This window comes from Schistocerca serialis, chromosome 9 (genome assembly GCF_023864345.2).
Source record: "Schistocerca serialis cubense isolate TAMUIC-IGC-003099 chromosome 9, iqSchSeri2.2, whole genome shotgun sequence".
Classification (NCBI taxonomy): domain Eukaryota; kingdom Metazoa; phylum Arthropoda; class Insecta; order Orthoptera; family Acrididae; genus Schistocerca; species Schistocerca serialis.
Genome location: NC_064646.1, coordinates 353,691,939 through 353,709,247, shown reverse-complemented (window position 1 = coordinate 353,709,247; position 17,309 = coordinate 353,691,939).

Sequence of the window (17,309 nt, the reverse complement as noted above, 5' to 3'; positions counted from 1 at the left end):
GCAGGTGTTGTTATGTGTGAAAATTACCGAACTATCTGTTGAATAAGTCACGGCTGCAAAATACTGACACGAATTCTTTAGAGACGAATGGAAAAACTGGCAGAAGCCGACCTTGGGGAAGATCAGTTTGAATTCCATAGAAATGTTGGAACATGCGAGGCAATACTGACCCTATGACTTGTCTTAGAACATAGATTAAGGAAAGGCAAACCTACGTTTACAGAATTTGTAGATGTAGAGAAAGCTTTTGACAATGTTGACTGGAATACTCTATTTCAAATTCTGAAGATAACAGGGGTAAAATACAGGGAGCGAAAATCTATTCGCAATTTCTACACAAACCAGATGTCAGTTATGAGAGTTGAGGGGCATGAAAGGGAAGCAGTGATTGGGAAGTGTGAATTACCGAGCATTTCGCTCTCATTTAAGTACGAGGGCCGTTCAGTAAGTAACCTCCGGTTGATTTAAAAAAATACACCAAGTTAAATAAAAATATTTTAATATATACATCTTACAACTACATCTTTGCACTATTTTTCTACATAGTCTCCATAGCGATTGAGGCACTTATCGTATCTCTTCACAAGCTTTGAAATTCCTTCTGCATAAAAATCACCCGCTTGTGCCTGGAGCCAGCCTGTGACCACATCTTTGAGCTCTTCGTCGTCATCAAACTGCTGTGACCCGAGCCATTTCTTCAAATGCATGAAGAGGTGATAATCACTTGGCGCCAGGTCTGGGCTGTAAGGTGGATGGTTGATAACGTCCCACTTGAAGGACTCAAGAAGGGTCGTTGTTCTGCGAGCAGAGTGAGGACGGGCGTTATCGTGCAAAAAAACGATACCGGAAGTCAGCATACCACGGCGTTTGTTCTGTATAGCCCATCGTAACTTTTTTATTGTTTCACAGTACACGTCTTGATTAATGGTCGTACCACGTTCCATGAATTCAACCAACAACACCCCTTTGGCATCCCAAAACACCGTTGCCATCAGTTTTCTGGCAGAAAAATCTTGCGAGGCTTTTCTTGGTTTGGTAGGCGAATTTGAATGTGCCCACATCTTTGATTGTTCTTTTGTCTCAGGGTTCACGTACTTAATCCAGGTTTCGTCACCGGTCACGATTCTGTTTAACAATGGTTCTCCTTCGTCCTCATAACGTGACAGAAAGTCTAATGCAGATGCCATTCTTTGAGTTTTGTGGTGGTCGGTAAGAATTTTGGGCACCCATCGTGCACAGAACTTACAGTAACCCAATCTTGCTGTCACTATCTCGTACAAGAGAGTCTTAGAAATCTGTGGAAAACTAGTAGACAACTCCGACATTGAGAAACGTCGATTTTCACGAACTTTTGCATCAACTGTCTGAACGAGTTCGTCAGTCACCAATGATGGTCTACCACTCCTCTCTTCATCATGAACGTTTTCTCGTCCACTTTTAAATAAACGTACCCATTCACGGACAACTCCTTCACTCATAACTCTTGGTCCGTACATGGCACAAAGCTCACGACGAATAGCTGCTGCAGAATATCCTTTGGCTGTAAAAAACTTTATGACAGCACGCATTTCACATTTGGCGGGGTTTTCTATTGCAGCACACATTTCAAACTGCCACAAAAACTAAACTAGCGCAGGTACGACGTTCACTCGACCACGGCTTGATGCCGACTGACCTGTTGAGTGCGTGAACACACAGATGGCGTCGCTACTCCCCCCACAACCCGCACTGTGACCAATCGGAGGTTACTTTCTGAACCGCCCTCGTATATGGCCAAAAGAGACAGCCTTCCAGGAATTTTGAAACGAATCCTGTCGTCCAGGACCGTGTGCCACAAAGAACGCAAATTCACCAGAAGATGGGGAAATCCACAGCCGTCTATTGTGCTGAATGAGGCCAGGCTGACCAGGTCTAAGTGCTGTAGTGTGCGAGTGAGACAGGCGAGAACATATGTCATAGGGAAACCCCATAGGAGCTGTTTGTGCCCAGGGAGGCGTAGCAGTGTTAAATATGGCGAACCTAAGATCGGCCATAAAGGGAAAAACATTTATGAAAATTATTTAATTCTGTAGTAATTCAGGGAATGAAGTCATAGTAATTTTAATCTACCATCTTTCTTCAATTTTAATGGTGATCCCAATAAAACTTGAATGTTGATCATATCTATAATAATTTAGGATTTACTGTTAAAGTGCAGTTAACAAGTTTTGTTACAATGCCTGAGCGCTAAAATCTGAAAGCTTTGGTCGATCTTAACTATCGACATTTCAAATTAAAGCGCATCATTAAAAAGACAACTGTAACTTTATTTGTCTAAAAGCTATAGTAAATTTAAATTACCCGTATTTGCAATTAAGCTTCAGATCATCATTGGTTATTATTTTTGCAGGAAGGTAGTAATTATGATTTATGTGCTGGTATTGATACGTCAGAGGAAGAAATCTGTGCATATCTTTCTACTAATGCAGGTGAACTCGAAATTCTGGATGGGTCTGTGGATCTTGAATTTTTGTTTGAGAATGAATGTGGATCTGAATTTGATGTGCGATCTGAAATTAATGTGGCGCAGCAGCGTGTAGGAAGGAAACGGTATTATGCATAGGTTTAAATCAAAACGCAGCGGAATTTAATGGTACTGTTGATTCTGAAATTTGCACGACGCTGTAGCTACAATCTATGTGATGTAACGGCAGAGGATGGCGAAACAATGAACGGTTTTTATATTGGTGAGTTGTCGGCGGAGGTGAATGAGGTTTTATGTAGCGAGTTGTATCATGTATCAGCGGCTGTTTAATGTGCTGTTTGAGAATTGAAATTAAAGTAAATGACGAGAAAGTAGACGCCCTGCTCGATTCTGTGTCGGCAGTTTCGGAAGGTTTTGTGCATAGGGTAAAGAATAAGAAATTGGTATTACTACGTGTAAATAATGTAAAAATTAAAACGGCAGTTGGCGGTTTAAATAAGCCGATAAGGCAAGAAATGCTCTTGGAATTTAAGTGTGAGGAGAATCATTTTAGTATAGGATGCATGGTAGTGAATAGACTTTGTGCTGGGAACAGATTTCTGATGTATATATAAAACGTCGCTTCACTGCATGGAAAGCTGCTTGGATTTTGAAATTGAGGGTGAAAAAATGAAAGTAAAATTTAAGAATCTTTTGACAGGGGACAACCAGATTGCACACACCATAATTACACATGGTTGGGTTGAAGAGAACAATATGTGTAACAAGATAAATGGAACAGTAGCAGCAGTCGAGGGTATATCGGAGGTAAAATCGTGTTAGACGCGCGTAAGATAAATAAGGTAATTATGATAGAACTCGACCAGCCTGATAATGTGGAGAACTGCTGCAAAACTTCAGGAACATAAAATTGATGTCTAGTGTTGACTTGAACTCAGGTTTTTGGCAAATCCCATTGGCAGAATAAAGCAGACGTTACACAGCTTTCTTACTCGATGGACGAAGCTACCGGTTTAAGGTTGTACCATTCGGCCTCACGGTTTCAGTGGCAGTATCTGTGAGCCGTGGTTCAAATGGCTCTGAGCACTATGAGACTTAACATCTGAGGTCATCAGTCCCCTAGAACTTAGAACTACGTAAACCTAACTAACCTAAGGACATCACACACATCCATGCCCGAGGCAGGATTCGAACCTGCGACCGTAGCGGTCGCGCAACTCCAGACTGTAGCGCCTAGAGCCGCTCGGCCACTCCGGCCGGCTGTGAGCCATTTATTAGAATCATGCTTAATGAGTAAGTTGGTGATCTATGTGGACGACATTTTAATAGTGACGGGATCCTGGTACGAACACTGTAAATTGCTGGAGAAAGTGCTTGTGGCCTTAAGACGGGGTGGGATGACTTTCAAGATTGCCAAATGTGATTTTCTCCGAACGGAAATTCAGTTTCTAGGAACACTCTTATAGCTGAGGGAATTTTACCGAGTACCGAGAAACTAAAATCAATCACGGATTGTAAAAGGCCAACCAGCAGAAAGTAATTAAAATCGTTCCTCGAATTATGTGGTTTTTATCGAAAACTATTGGGGGATGGAGAAATGATTAACCTTAATTTATGTAACTTATTAAAGAAAAACGCATCCTGCAAATGGCTCGAGAAATGTGAAACAGAATTTCAGAACATAAACGATAAACTGTGTGAAAGCAAGATGCTCTATTATCCCGACGTGACACTTCCGTTCTGTTTGTCGTCGCACAGTTCAGATTATGGGATAGGCTGCGAAATCTTCCAAGAAAAACAAATTGACGGGAAGATAGAACACAGGAGTATTGCTTTCGCCAGCCGCATACTCAGCTAACACGAACGTGGATACAGCATATCAGAGAAGGGCATGCTTGCATCCGTGTATGGATTCAAAAAGTTCCGTATGTATTTAGAAGGCATAGAGGTAACATAGCTATCCGACCATAAGCCCCTCAGCTTTCTGCAACACTGTAGAACACTAAACGACCGTTTGATGCGCTGGGCAATGTTCCTGCAGAAATTTGGTTACCAGATACGCTACATTAAAGAGACCGAGAATTGTACTGCCGATGCTCTGTCGCGGCTGTCCGTTGGAGAGGAAGACAATGAAGGGAAAGAGACAAAGACCGAATTTCAGCTGCTGTACATGAAAGGAGTACTGCGGGAAAAAGAAATTCGTGCGGTCTGCAGGGATATGTGGAGAGCGCAAAATGATGAGCATGAACTGAAGAACATCAAAATCAACTTTGACAGCAAGGGCTACGAAAAAATACCCCGCTATTTCAAGATCCACATGGGTGTGCTGTTTCGCAGAAAAGACGAGAAGACGGATCACTGGAGACTGTGATTCTCAGACAAACATGTGTAACAGCTGATAGATTACGTCCATGTAAGTCACGTCATGACGGGGCCCAGAAGTGCACTGAACTTACATAGCAATACATCCACATTAATAACCTAGACAGACGAGTACGCGCATAGCTGGCTGCCTGTGATCGATGTCAACGAGTAAAATATTGCTACAGCCCAACAAGGGGAAATGCAAAGTATAATACTGACCAAGGTGGGACAGTTACTGGCGGTTGACAATTCTGGTCCACCTCCCATAGGACGTCGCGGTATGAAGTTCATATTTGTTGTTGTGGACCACTTTTAAAAATTTGTTATACTTTATCCGATACGGACGGCAAGACGCTGATAGTCAAATTAGAAAACAAATTCCTTAAAAACGTAAACAAACCAGAAAAGCTGTTATCTGACAACGAATCTCAATTTACGTCAACTTTTGGAACAAATTTATGAACGACCAGGGTATAAAAGAAATTAAAATATCCGTGTATCGCCCGGCGGACGGTATCAAGTAAAAAATCTGCGCACAGCCTGCGTATAAATTAGGTTTTGTGGGTATATAATGGATTTATTTACGTGTATGTACGTGTTAGGCTCAAGTTTTTAGATGGTTTTATGTTTGTTGTAATTTCCAAATTATAAGATATAGGCACGCAAATTTGGGTGCATGGAGGTCGGAGAAATTTGGAAAATGAAAATTAATAATGCTTATCTGAGAATATTTTGGGGGAATTATTGTTGTATGAAGTAACGATTTGTGAACGCAGCTTCACTGCACGGAATTAAACGAGGGATGTGATATGTTCATATTTGTTGGAGTCTAAGGGAGTTTGTTTTGAGTCTAACCGAGTTTTTTTTAATTTTTTAAAAAAATATTAATTTGACGATCAAGTCGATTGGGAAGCTGTCGTGAGACGCATATCTTTAGTGGGACTTGAATAATGTGTCAGAATCATTGAAGAATTTACGAGCGTCTTGTAAACACTATAAATCAATATGTTTACTGTGTAGTTTAGATCTGTTTGTATAGATTCCACAGGGGGATGTGTTCAGCGCAAATCCTGGGTGGTTTCGGAAAGTGTTGTTTTCTGATATCTACATCCGATGTAAATTTCAACAGATTTGTTCCGGAAAACGATGGCGGTGGAATGCAGAGCCATACAGAATTCCGGCGGGGTACTCGGCTTCGAATCTGTGGAGCGTCGCTGGAGACTTCGTTTTGACAAAAAAGGTCTATGAAAGTTAGAGCATTGTCGCTGATATTTCTGCGGCATTTCAATAGACAGTCGATTTTGATAAATGTATAGTTTTATTTGGCATCTAATTAATATGCCGCAGTTCATAATTTATGTTAGCTATAGGTTTCTTTAAATTTAAAGCATGCTGCATCAACATCACTACAAATAATTACACTATTGATCTGGCGTTTAGGATATTTATGTTATTGTATTAGGAATTTGTGTTTTGCAAACTTGGGTGCTACTTCATAACATATATGGCATGCAAAAGTGTTATGAAGTGGAGGTGTGTAAGTTAACGAGCAATTCGCTCACATTTAAGTATACGGACGAAAGAGACTGCCTTCCAGGAATTGTGAAACGAATCCTGTCGTCCAGGACCGTGTGCCACAAAGAGCGTAGATTCGCCATGAGATGGGGAAATTCACAGCCGTCTATTGTGCTGAATGAGGCCAGGCTGACCAGGCTTAAGCGCTGTAGTGTGCGAGTGAGACAGACGAGAACCTATGTCATAGGGAAACCCCACAGGAGCTTTTGTGCCCAGGGAGGCGTAGCAGTGTTAAATATGGCGGACCTAAGATCGCCCATAAAGGGAAACATTTATGAAAACTATTTAATTCTGTAGTAATTCAGGGAATGGAGCCACAGTAATTTTAATCTACCATCTTTCTTAAATTTTCATTGTGATCCCAATAAAACTTGAATATTGATCATATCTACTCGTATTATAGTTTAGGATTTACTGTTAAAGTGCATTTAACAAGTTTTTGTAACAAAGACCTGAATGATAAAATCTGAAATCCTTAGTCGATCTTAATGACCGACATTTCATATAGAAACGCGTCATTAAAATGACAAATGTTGTAAATATCAACTCTGTAACTTCATTCGTTTAAAAGATATAGTAAATTTAAATTATCAGTATTTTCAGATAAGCATCATTCCCTCTTCACAAAACACATCGAACGATGACAGCATGACACCTTATTGAATGATCAGGTAATAGAATATTGTAAGGTTTAGTGCATAATAGTCACTTTTCTTTTTTATTTATTTATCAGAAAGCACATTAGTGCAAGGCTACTGGCTGTGACAATTCAAAGTTAAGAAGGAAACTGTATTGGGTTTATGTACAAGAATTTAACGTTTATTACGTAATGGATATTATTGTTACTTTATTTAGAACGTGAAAGTGATCATGCTTTGATTACTTAAATATGTTGAAATGTAAAGTAATGTAGAATAAGCTGTAGCCAATCAGATAGACGGCTTCAGAAAACGGTACTGCACTAGTCAGTTGAGCGACGATGTTCGGCACGCGGTGACGCAGATGGGCGGAGGGACAGTGCTGGTGGAGACGCGAAAGCGGACAGTCGGTCTTTAGCTAGCTATGAAGTGAAATGACAGAAAATTTCGCTTTATGTGGTATCACGGGACTTAGTCTCTGAGCGGTGAGCAGCTGCGAGCCTGGTGTGAACTCTAACGTTCCGATTAGATAACGAGGTGGAGTATTGGATTTGTGTTTCACGATGAGATTGTGAATTATCGAACTGAGTCAAATGCATATACGATCGAGCATAACAGTAAATCTAAATACGACCACCTTCGCTATTAGTTTGCTTTCTGAATAAACATTATTCGGGCGCTAAAGACTACACTGTTGAGCGCCCATAACACCATATCCATCCATCAATAAACATTATTCTAACCAAACCGCAGCTGTGTGGCCTACATCATTTATGGACAGTTAATTTAGTTCCCTATATTATCATTACTGTTGTTGCGAGGGTTATCCAGAAAGTAAGTTCCGATCGATCGCGAAATGGAAACCACTGGGAAAATCAAGTAAACCTTTGCACAGATGTGTTGGGCAGTTTTTCTAGTATGCCTGTCGATCGTGTCGCCTCGCTCTTTTCAGTTTTGAGTGAACAGTGAGCAGGTAAAGGTGCTTAGGGAATAGCATCTCCCTCCAAGTACGAGGGCCTGGTTAGAGATTTCGCCTGTCACGGCTGCCCACATAACACAACTGTCGAGCAGTTCCTTCTTCGTGCCAGTTCTCGGCCGCACACTGTAGGGGCAATGAACACGTTCCTGCAGCGTTTCCTATGAGAAGTGTTTGATAACCCGCAATACAGTCCGTAATTGGCTCTCCCTGAGTCTCATCTCTGCTCAAAAGTACCGCTGGCTATGAATACAAAATTTTTCCACAGACAACGAGCTGCAGACCAGTGCAGATAACTGGCCGAAAGCAAAGCCGGCTGCTTTCTGTGACATTGGAAAGTGGATACAGCACCACGACAAAACTCGAAGTTGGAGCGGCGACTATGTAGAGAAGTAGGTGGGAGGTGTACTTAACTGTCGCAAATAAAACGTTTCTGGTTTTCACTGTAGTTTCCATTTCGCGACCGATCGTAACTTACTTTCTGGACAACCCTCGTATACGTTATATTAACTTTGTATGTTTCATACAATTTCGCAAACTTGCCATCAGCCAGACAATTTAACTAAAAGGTCACGAGTGTCTAATTTAGGGTGTGTAATGCGTCACGTGCGGTTCAACTTCTAGATGAATTTCAGCCAAGACATTTCGATGAAGAGGAATCGCATGTGAGCCCGAGCATCTTTGGGATGTTAGCGCGTAGAGGAGAGTGAGACTGGGTTGTAGGCTATCCCCGATGTTATTCAATCTATATATAGAGCAAGCAGAAAAGGAAACAAAAGAAAAATATGGAGAAGGAATTAAAATCCACGAAGAAGAAATTAAAACTTTGAAGTCTGGCGATGACCTTATTATTCCGTCAGAGACAACAAGGGGCTTGGAAGAGCAGTTTAACGGAATGGACAGTAAAGAAGGATATAAGATGAACATCAAAAAAAGCAAAACGAGGAAAATGGAATGTAGTCGAAGGGATGCTGAGGGAATTACATTAGGAAACGAGACACTTAAAGTAGTAGATGAGCTTTGCTATTTGGGGAACAATACAACTGATGATGGTCGAAGTAGAGAGGATCTAAAATGTAGACTGCCAATGGCAAGAAAAGCGTTTCTGAAGAAGAGAAATTTGCTAACATCTAATATAGATTTAATTGTCAGGAAGTCGTTTCTAAAATAATTTCTAAGGAGTGTTGCCCTGTATGAATGTGAAACATTGACGATAAATACACTACTGGCCTTTAAAATTGCTACACCATGAAGATGGCGTGGTACAGACGCGAAATTTAACCGACAGGAAGAAGATGCTGTGATATGCAAATGATTAGCTTTTCAGAGTATTCACACAAGGTTGGCGACGGTGGCGGCGGCTAAAACGTGCTGACATGAGGAAAGTTTCCAACCGATTTGTCATACACAAACAGGAGTTGCCCGGCGTTGCCGGGACCTTGCTGCTCGCGTTGGTCGAGATCCAATGACTGTTAGCAGAATATGGAGTCGGTGGGTTCAGGAGGGTAATACGGAACGCCGTGCTGGATCCAAACGGCCTCGTATCACTAGCAGTCGAGATGACAGGCATCTTATCCGCATGGTTGTAACGGATCGTGCAGCCACGTATCGATCCCTGAGTCAACAGATGGGACATTACAAGACTACAACCATCTGCACCAACAGTTCGACAACGTTTGCAGGAGCATGAACTATCAGCTCGGAGACCATGGCTGCGGTAACCACTGACGCTGCATCACAGACAGCAGCGCCTGCGATGGTGTACTCAACGACGAACCTGGGTGCACGAATGGCAAAACGTCATTTTTTCGGATGAATCCAGATTCTGTTTACAGCATCCGTGTTCGGCGACATCGCGGTGAACGCACATTGGAAGCATGTATTCGTCATCGCCATACTGGCGTATTACCCGGCGTCATGGTATGGGGTGCAATTGGTTACACGTCTCGGTCACCTCTTGTTCGCATTGACGGCAGGACGTTACATTTCAGATGTGTTACGACCTGTGGCTCTACCCTTCATTCGATCCCTGCGAAACCCTACATTTCAGCAGGAACTGCATGTTGCAGGTGCTGTATGGGCCTTTCTGGATACAGAAAATGTTCGACTGCTTCCCTGGCCAGCACATACTCCACATCTCTCACCAATTGAAAACGTCTGGTCAATGGTGGCCGAGCAAATGGCTCGTCACGATACGCCAGTCACTACTCTTGAACTGTGGTATCGTGTTGAAGCTGCATGGGCAGCTGTACCTGTACACGCCATCCAAGCTCTGTTTGACTCAATGCCCAGGCGCATCAAGGCTGTTATTACGGCCGGAGGTGGTTGTTCTGGGTACTGATTTCTCAGGATCTATGCACCCAAATTGCGTGAAAATGTAATCACTTGTTATTTCTAGTTTAATATATTTGTCCAATGAATGCCTGTTTATCGTCTGCATTACTTCTTAGTGTAGCAATTTTAATGGTCAGTTATGTCGTTTCGACAAGAAGAGAGTAGAAGCATTCGAAATGTGGTGCTACAGAAGAATGGTGAAGATTAGATGGGTAGATCATGTAACTAAGGAGAAGGTACTGAAGATAATTGGGGAGAAGAGGAATTTGTGGCGCAACTTGACTAGAAGAAGGAGTCGGTTGGTGGGAATATTCTGAGGCATCAAGGGATCATCAATTTAGTACTGGAGGGCTGTGTGAAGGGTAAAAATCGTAGAGGGAGACCAAGAGATGAATACAATAAGCAGATTCAGAAGGATGTAGGGTGCAGTAGTTACTTGGAGATGAAGAGGCTTGCACAGGATAGATCGGCATGGCGAGCTGCGTCAAACCAGTCTCTGGACTGAAGAGCATAACAACAACAACTGTCCACCCATATAGTTATGTGACAGTACGTCGAAGCAAGGGTTCTAAGAACAAAACAAAGAGTGATATGGATATCGGCCTACCCTGGGGTAGACCCCATTGGATCGAAATCCTGGAGGGTAAGGTGACTGTTCACAAACACTGAGACATGGATATCAGTGAAAAGATTGGCTAGGACCTGGAATGAGTCGTGAGCAAACCTACATCGGTTAACACACTCATTTAGAAACTGTGGCTCACATGCTCACATACTTTATCGAAGTCGAGAAAAAGCAAGGCACCCAATATATTAGTGGCCGCAGCTACCGAATAGACACCTCAACATTCGATAACAGAGTTAGTATCACGCGTCTAGGTACACAATCTTGGTGAACTGCAATGATTTTGTCCAGCAACTTACTTCGTCAACCATGTGCCTACCTATACTCGAACATCCATTATGTATATTCCTGTATAGGGGAGATACTTAAAAGTCGCTTGCCCCGTGTCGGTGAATAAATACGATACTTAAGTGCCTGTATTATTCTGAATAACGATTCAAAGTTCCTTCGGATTTTTATGAATATTACTGTTGCTGTCCGAAGGTACTTTGAATCTTAACTCGGACTATTGCAGGCACTGCAATATTATATTCATACATAAACAGTCGCAAAGCGGCGAGCTGGAGGTCAGAACCAATCCTGTTAATAATCAAAGTCAGAAAAGTATACACTTCCACAGCCAATTGAACTGAAACCAAAACTACAAAATTATAAAACCATCATCGAACTGAGCTATGGACCAGTATCCATGCCAGAATCAATGGTCGAAACAGAGGGAGAAGAAATGTGAATACCTCCCATAAACTGTTTTTTCTTCTTCTATGATAGTGCACTCTCAGGCTTTATCCATTATTTACTGAGGCTCGCCGGCCGAAGTGGCCGTGCGGTTAAAGGCGCTGCAGTCTGGAACCGCAAGACCGCTACGGTCGCAGGTTCGAATCCTGCCTCGGGCATGGATGTTTGTGATGTCCTTAGGTTAGTTAGGTTTAACTAGTTCTAAGTTCTAGGGGACTAATGACCTCAGCAGTTGAGTCCCATAGTGCTCAGAGCCATTTTTTACTGAGGCTCCTCGGAATTAACACCGCGAGTGTCCAGCCTTCGCATCTGCACAGCTAGTGGACTGATGTGTACAAACTTAGCTTACCACTTAGCGCACAAATGGACAAGATATCTGGTCTTCTCAGGCCCAGGATATTTAAGAGACATTCTATAAAAATATGACCCTGTAAGGCAGCTAATATCATGTGCAGATCATAAGAAAAATCATTACAAATGCTACTCTCACTCAACTAGAACGCATGAATTAATAAAAGTGAATGTTTGGGGTCTATTCTAGAAAGACTAAACAGCTATTCCCTTTTTTATTCCACATATAATTTATCAACTGTGCTTTCAGGGATCAAGTGATACACAACAACGACGTTCAATTGCGTTTACAATCAATAAGAAAATATTTAACTCTTGGACATTCGAACTGATGATTATTAAAATTGTTCTCTCTATATACGAAAATTTCTATATTACAGGAAAGAATGATTAAAATCTTCATTAGCTCATTTACACCTACGATGTTGTAGCTGCTCAATGCACTGAGTTGGTGGAGAATAAATTAACTTTTTGAAGCAATGAAAAAACTCAGTGTGAGGGTAGGTTAGTATTCTAGCTTTTGATATTCAATTGTCAAAGTGTACGCAAGTTGGAGTGAGCAAAATCTCGACTCACCATTTACTGTGGCCTAATGCACAATGGTACTTTACCAAGTGTCATCTGCAACAGCTTTGTCTCCATGCTGTATCTGAAACACTAATTACACAATTTTGCCTTAACTGAGTTCACTCAGTCTAAACTTTCCTGCATTCTATAGAATGTTAATTTTTCCCTAGGCAAAATAATGGCTATTGCACACTCCCTAAGGGTTAGAGCAACATGCACAATTTCTTTGTCCTCAAAAATTTCCACAGAAATAATTAACTACCTCTTTATTATCTGTTGCCATGATACGTGAAGTGTACAATCCACACTTTGCAGAAAGCAAAGCTCTCAACGCCCTTGCTATTTTTCACACACTTGTGCAGTCCACTGCAAGACGAAGCAGATATCTAGAAATTTTAGTTCTCAAAATGCTTTTATACAATGGGGATCTCCCCATCATGTCGCATCTATGTTGCCCAGTATGGCTTCAGCCAATCACTATCTTGTTAGAGGTGAATTTTATTTTACTTGCCAGGTAAGGACACAGGCCTAGCCCTGTTAAAGCCATCCAGCCACTCACCCTTGGTCCCAGCTGTATTTACTTTAAAAGGAATAATGTATTCTTCTTGCCTTATCCCTTTCTGGGCTGAAGCTCGCCATTCTTTTGTTAAGAGGGGTTTTCCAATGCCATTAGCCACCTGCTCGGTTTGTCTCCAAAATGCTTTTCACTTTAACTCATTTATTCATGTCCCTGTCCATATTGGTAGATACTGTTTTGTTAGTTTTCAGTACATGAGATTACTACAACTGCATTTTGTTGATGTAATATTATTTTCTGAGGATCTCATACTGTATCATACTGTCATTATGAATCAAGCTCACGTAATGTCCATAAAATCCTGACGCCTTACAACATTACCTCATGCAATTGTCTGGATGGGCCATGCAGAAAAGCAGTTTCAGACTGAGAGGGCAATGCTGTGCACTACACTCATTGATGGCCAGAGGTTTACGTATGGAGATTTGTTTAGTAACAACATAGTCCTCCTGTGTCACTTAGGAATCAATAAAGTTATGCTCATGAACAGGTTCTGATGTGGAAGCAGTGACAAGGCGCAGAAACAATTTGGGAAACTGAGACAACCAAAGAGATATCCGACAGGGGCGGGGGAGACAAGTGGAGTCTTGAAACAGATTCATTAACAGACAGAGCAAAAGGATCGGGCTGAATAAAGGCAAAATCGTCACACAACTTATCAATAATTGCCTAATCAGTTGCAGAAGCACCCATGTCTCCCTTGTCCACAAACTCAGGCTGGAGTAGAGGGTCCTTCAATGGAGGGCTCTCCAAATATTCCTCAATCGCATCATCGCCCTATGTCCTGTGGCGCTTGTTTATATATATATATATATATATATATATATATATATATATATATATATATATATATATATATATATATAGAGTACGTGTGGGTAGTGGGGGAAAATCACGAGCATTATCTCTCAAAGCTCTACTTAGGTCCTCAGTAGCCGGGGATGTTTCAACAGCAGAATCCTATGGTAGAAGATCCGCTAAAGACAATTTTTTACGCTGTTCATAAAGGGGTTTCAATACCGCCACACGATGTGGGCAATTCATAAAGATATGGTCTCACTGCTTACAAATGAAGCAAGTCACTTCCTGGCTAACATAAGTAATATGTGCTTGATAACCACATACCTGCAAGTGAGAGGGAATAATTGTCTTAATCACTATTTCCACAGACCCAACACGATTATAGATGTGTAAGAGGTGATGAGCAGACCAGTGTTTCACTCTAATATGTCGTACATCGCCATAACGAAGCAAGACTGATGTCAGAGAACTGTAATCCACCACGAGCCGCAGATTAAAAATCTAAACATTTGTACTGACCTTTTCTGCACTTACCAAAAGAACCATGCTGGTCGAACCATCGCGAAGAGTAAATGGGGCATGGGTACCGTGACGTAATAATATCCTGTCAACCTGAAGCCGGTCAAAAAGCTGAATGAGAAATATGTATAATTCCCAATAAAATTATGCAGTATGCACTCAATTTGTAGTTACCTTGACACTGTCCACAAACCAGCCGTGTATGTCTAAAGAGCTGGGCTGTATGTGCCAAGTGGATTTACCAAAACTGAAACTGACAATATCTGTTCGTGAAGTAGACGTGGGAGGGGGTGGGGGGCATTTTGGACATTGTGGCACGAGACAACGCTGTGTCAGATATTTCTGCACAAACACCAAATACTAGACGACAAACAGCAATGCGACGCACACTAGAATTCACACAGCAGTGAAATGAAACAAGTGGGACAAGCGCCGTCTTTTGAGACGAGATATGTTCCGACATACAGCATGGATGTATCGGTGTGTGCAGTCTTCGAGGAGAATGAAAGTTACCACGTTGCTTACAACATTGTCATATAAGCCCAGCACCTGATGTGGTGCTATGGAGTATAACTGAGCGTACAGCACTAATACATATGGCTCACATACTTGGTTATTTTGGCAGCTGCCGTTAAGTTTCTGTCGTTTTATGGCCAGTGGCAGTGCCTTACCTTCAAAGTAACCATGACAATAAATTCCAAGAAGATAACGCACGACCACCAGTCACCCCTGCCATCCTGACTTACCTCAATGCAGAGGATCTTCCATTGTTGCCCTGAGCAGCATATTCTCGTGACCTTTGTCCTGTTGGAAACATCCGGAGGTCGATTAATTGAAAAGTCTGTATGATAAACCAGTTCCCTAAAGCTAGTTTGGAGCTCGTAAAACCGTGAATTGAGTGAGCAGCACTTGGTGGTGTAGGAAGGACGTTGTGGGCCCTCTTGATCTGAAGGTGTGTCTATCAACTAGGGAACAAAAGATCTAAGAGATCAATTAAGCTATTCTGCCTGTGTGGAAACTTTTAAAGAGTTCGCCAGGGTGTCCTAATAGAGGGCGTGGAATGCAGCATAGTCTACTACCGGTTTTCTAGTTGAATGTTCCAGTTTAGGAAGAGAGTGCATGCTCGGTACGAAGAAGACTGAGCCATTAGCTAGCTGGAGCTGGTGTTTGAACATCTTTCGTTCCATTGGAAACTTAAATTGTGGAGGTGATTTTGTAATTGTCTCTTTCCTTTTTGACGTTAAACTGTTAACCTGTTTAGTTTACGAGAATCTTATCTCTGTAAATAGCTAGAAATTACTTGGGACGCTTTGTGACTGCGATGTTCGTTTTCCAATCTACTGGTCTGATCTGAGAGTCGTTTTAAAGTAGTTGGATTGCTCCAGAGCAGTCATTAGTCGTATAGGAATGGAGACAATTTTAACACTGTCTCGCGGGATAAAGCCAAACTGGCGGCCCTTAATTACACTGATTTAATAGCGTAGGAGTCCAGAGGATTAATCCGCGTCCACCAATAAATGTTTCAGAGCGAAACGTCGCGTAATTTATCTCGCGCGCCGTACATCGTTAGTATCTGGCGGATTCTGCCACTAGCAGCGAAATGTTGACTGTACGGTGAAGCAGTGTACTGGAGGAGACTGTTCCAGTATTGCAAGTCCTGAAATCAATGTAACTAACGATGACAGGCGTTCGATGTTCGTACGTGATACCGGCCGAAGCCATGACTGGCCCATCTCTCTGCTGACACTGTACGATGCCTGCGAAAAGCATTAGTACCCGGCCGTCTTCACACTCTTTTACATCTACATCAGCACTCGGCAAGTCGCTTTTTGGTGTGTGGCGGAGGGTACTTGCTGTAAAACTGACATTTCCCTGATTTCCTGTATCATTTGCAAATTGTATGTGGGAAGAAGTTTTTGGGTAAGCATTCGCATGAACTCGAATCTCTTTAATTTTACCATTATGGTAAATTTTCACCAGAGGCGAAACAAATACCTCACTCGTCGAAGGAGGAAACTCGACGCTATTTGGTGTGTCCACCATGAAATACGGACTGTTATCCTAACGGAAGGCGCCACACGCTAGTCCAGTCTCCATCGTGATGCCACATAGTCATGATTAGTAGTCAAATGGATGGCACATGTAACGGATACCATATCATCCTTCCACCAAACACACAGTCCGATCCATCCGCCGTAGAGGCCGCTGGTAACAGCGGCAACTTCCTGCTTCCATTTCACGTGTGACCAATAGTCAGAAAGTGGAAATTCATCCGGTGAACGCAGATTACGCTGACGCGCTGCTTTACTCGGCCAGTTACCTGCAGTTACCTGCAGTTACGATTTACCATTGCCAGCAGTTACTCGTGCGAGCAGTTGCCATCACACCAGCAGTCATCAGACAGTAATCATATTGTTGCAGTCATTGCACAATCTTACAGTAACTACCAAGTGGCTGTCACCCCCAGTACAGCCAATCTGGAAGACTAATCATTATTCACTGAGTTACATTGAGACCAGTGTACACAAAAACACTCTAAAGGTAAGTATTTATGTATCAGCTTTTCGTTAATAGCAAGGTTTGTGTAAGATAACAGGTATTTAAGGCTTCATAAGATTGTACAATACAGCGCAAAGACTACTGTCTGCGGGTTCGATTCCCGGCGGGGTCAGGGATTTTCTCTGCCTCGTGATGACTGGGTGTTGTGTGATGTCCTTAGGTTAGTTATGTTTTAGTAGTTCTAAGTTCTAGGGGACTGATGACCATAGATGTTAAGTCCCATA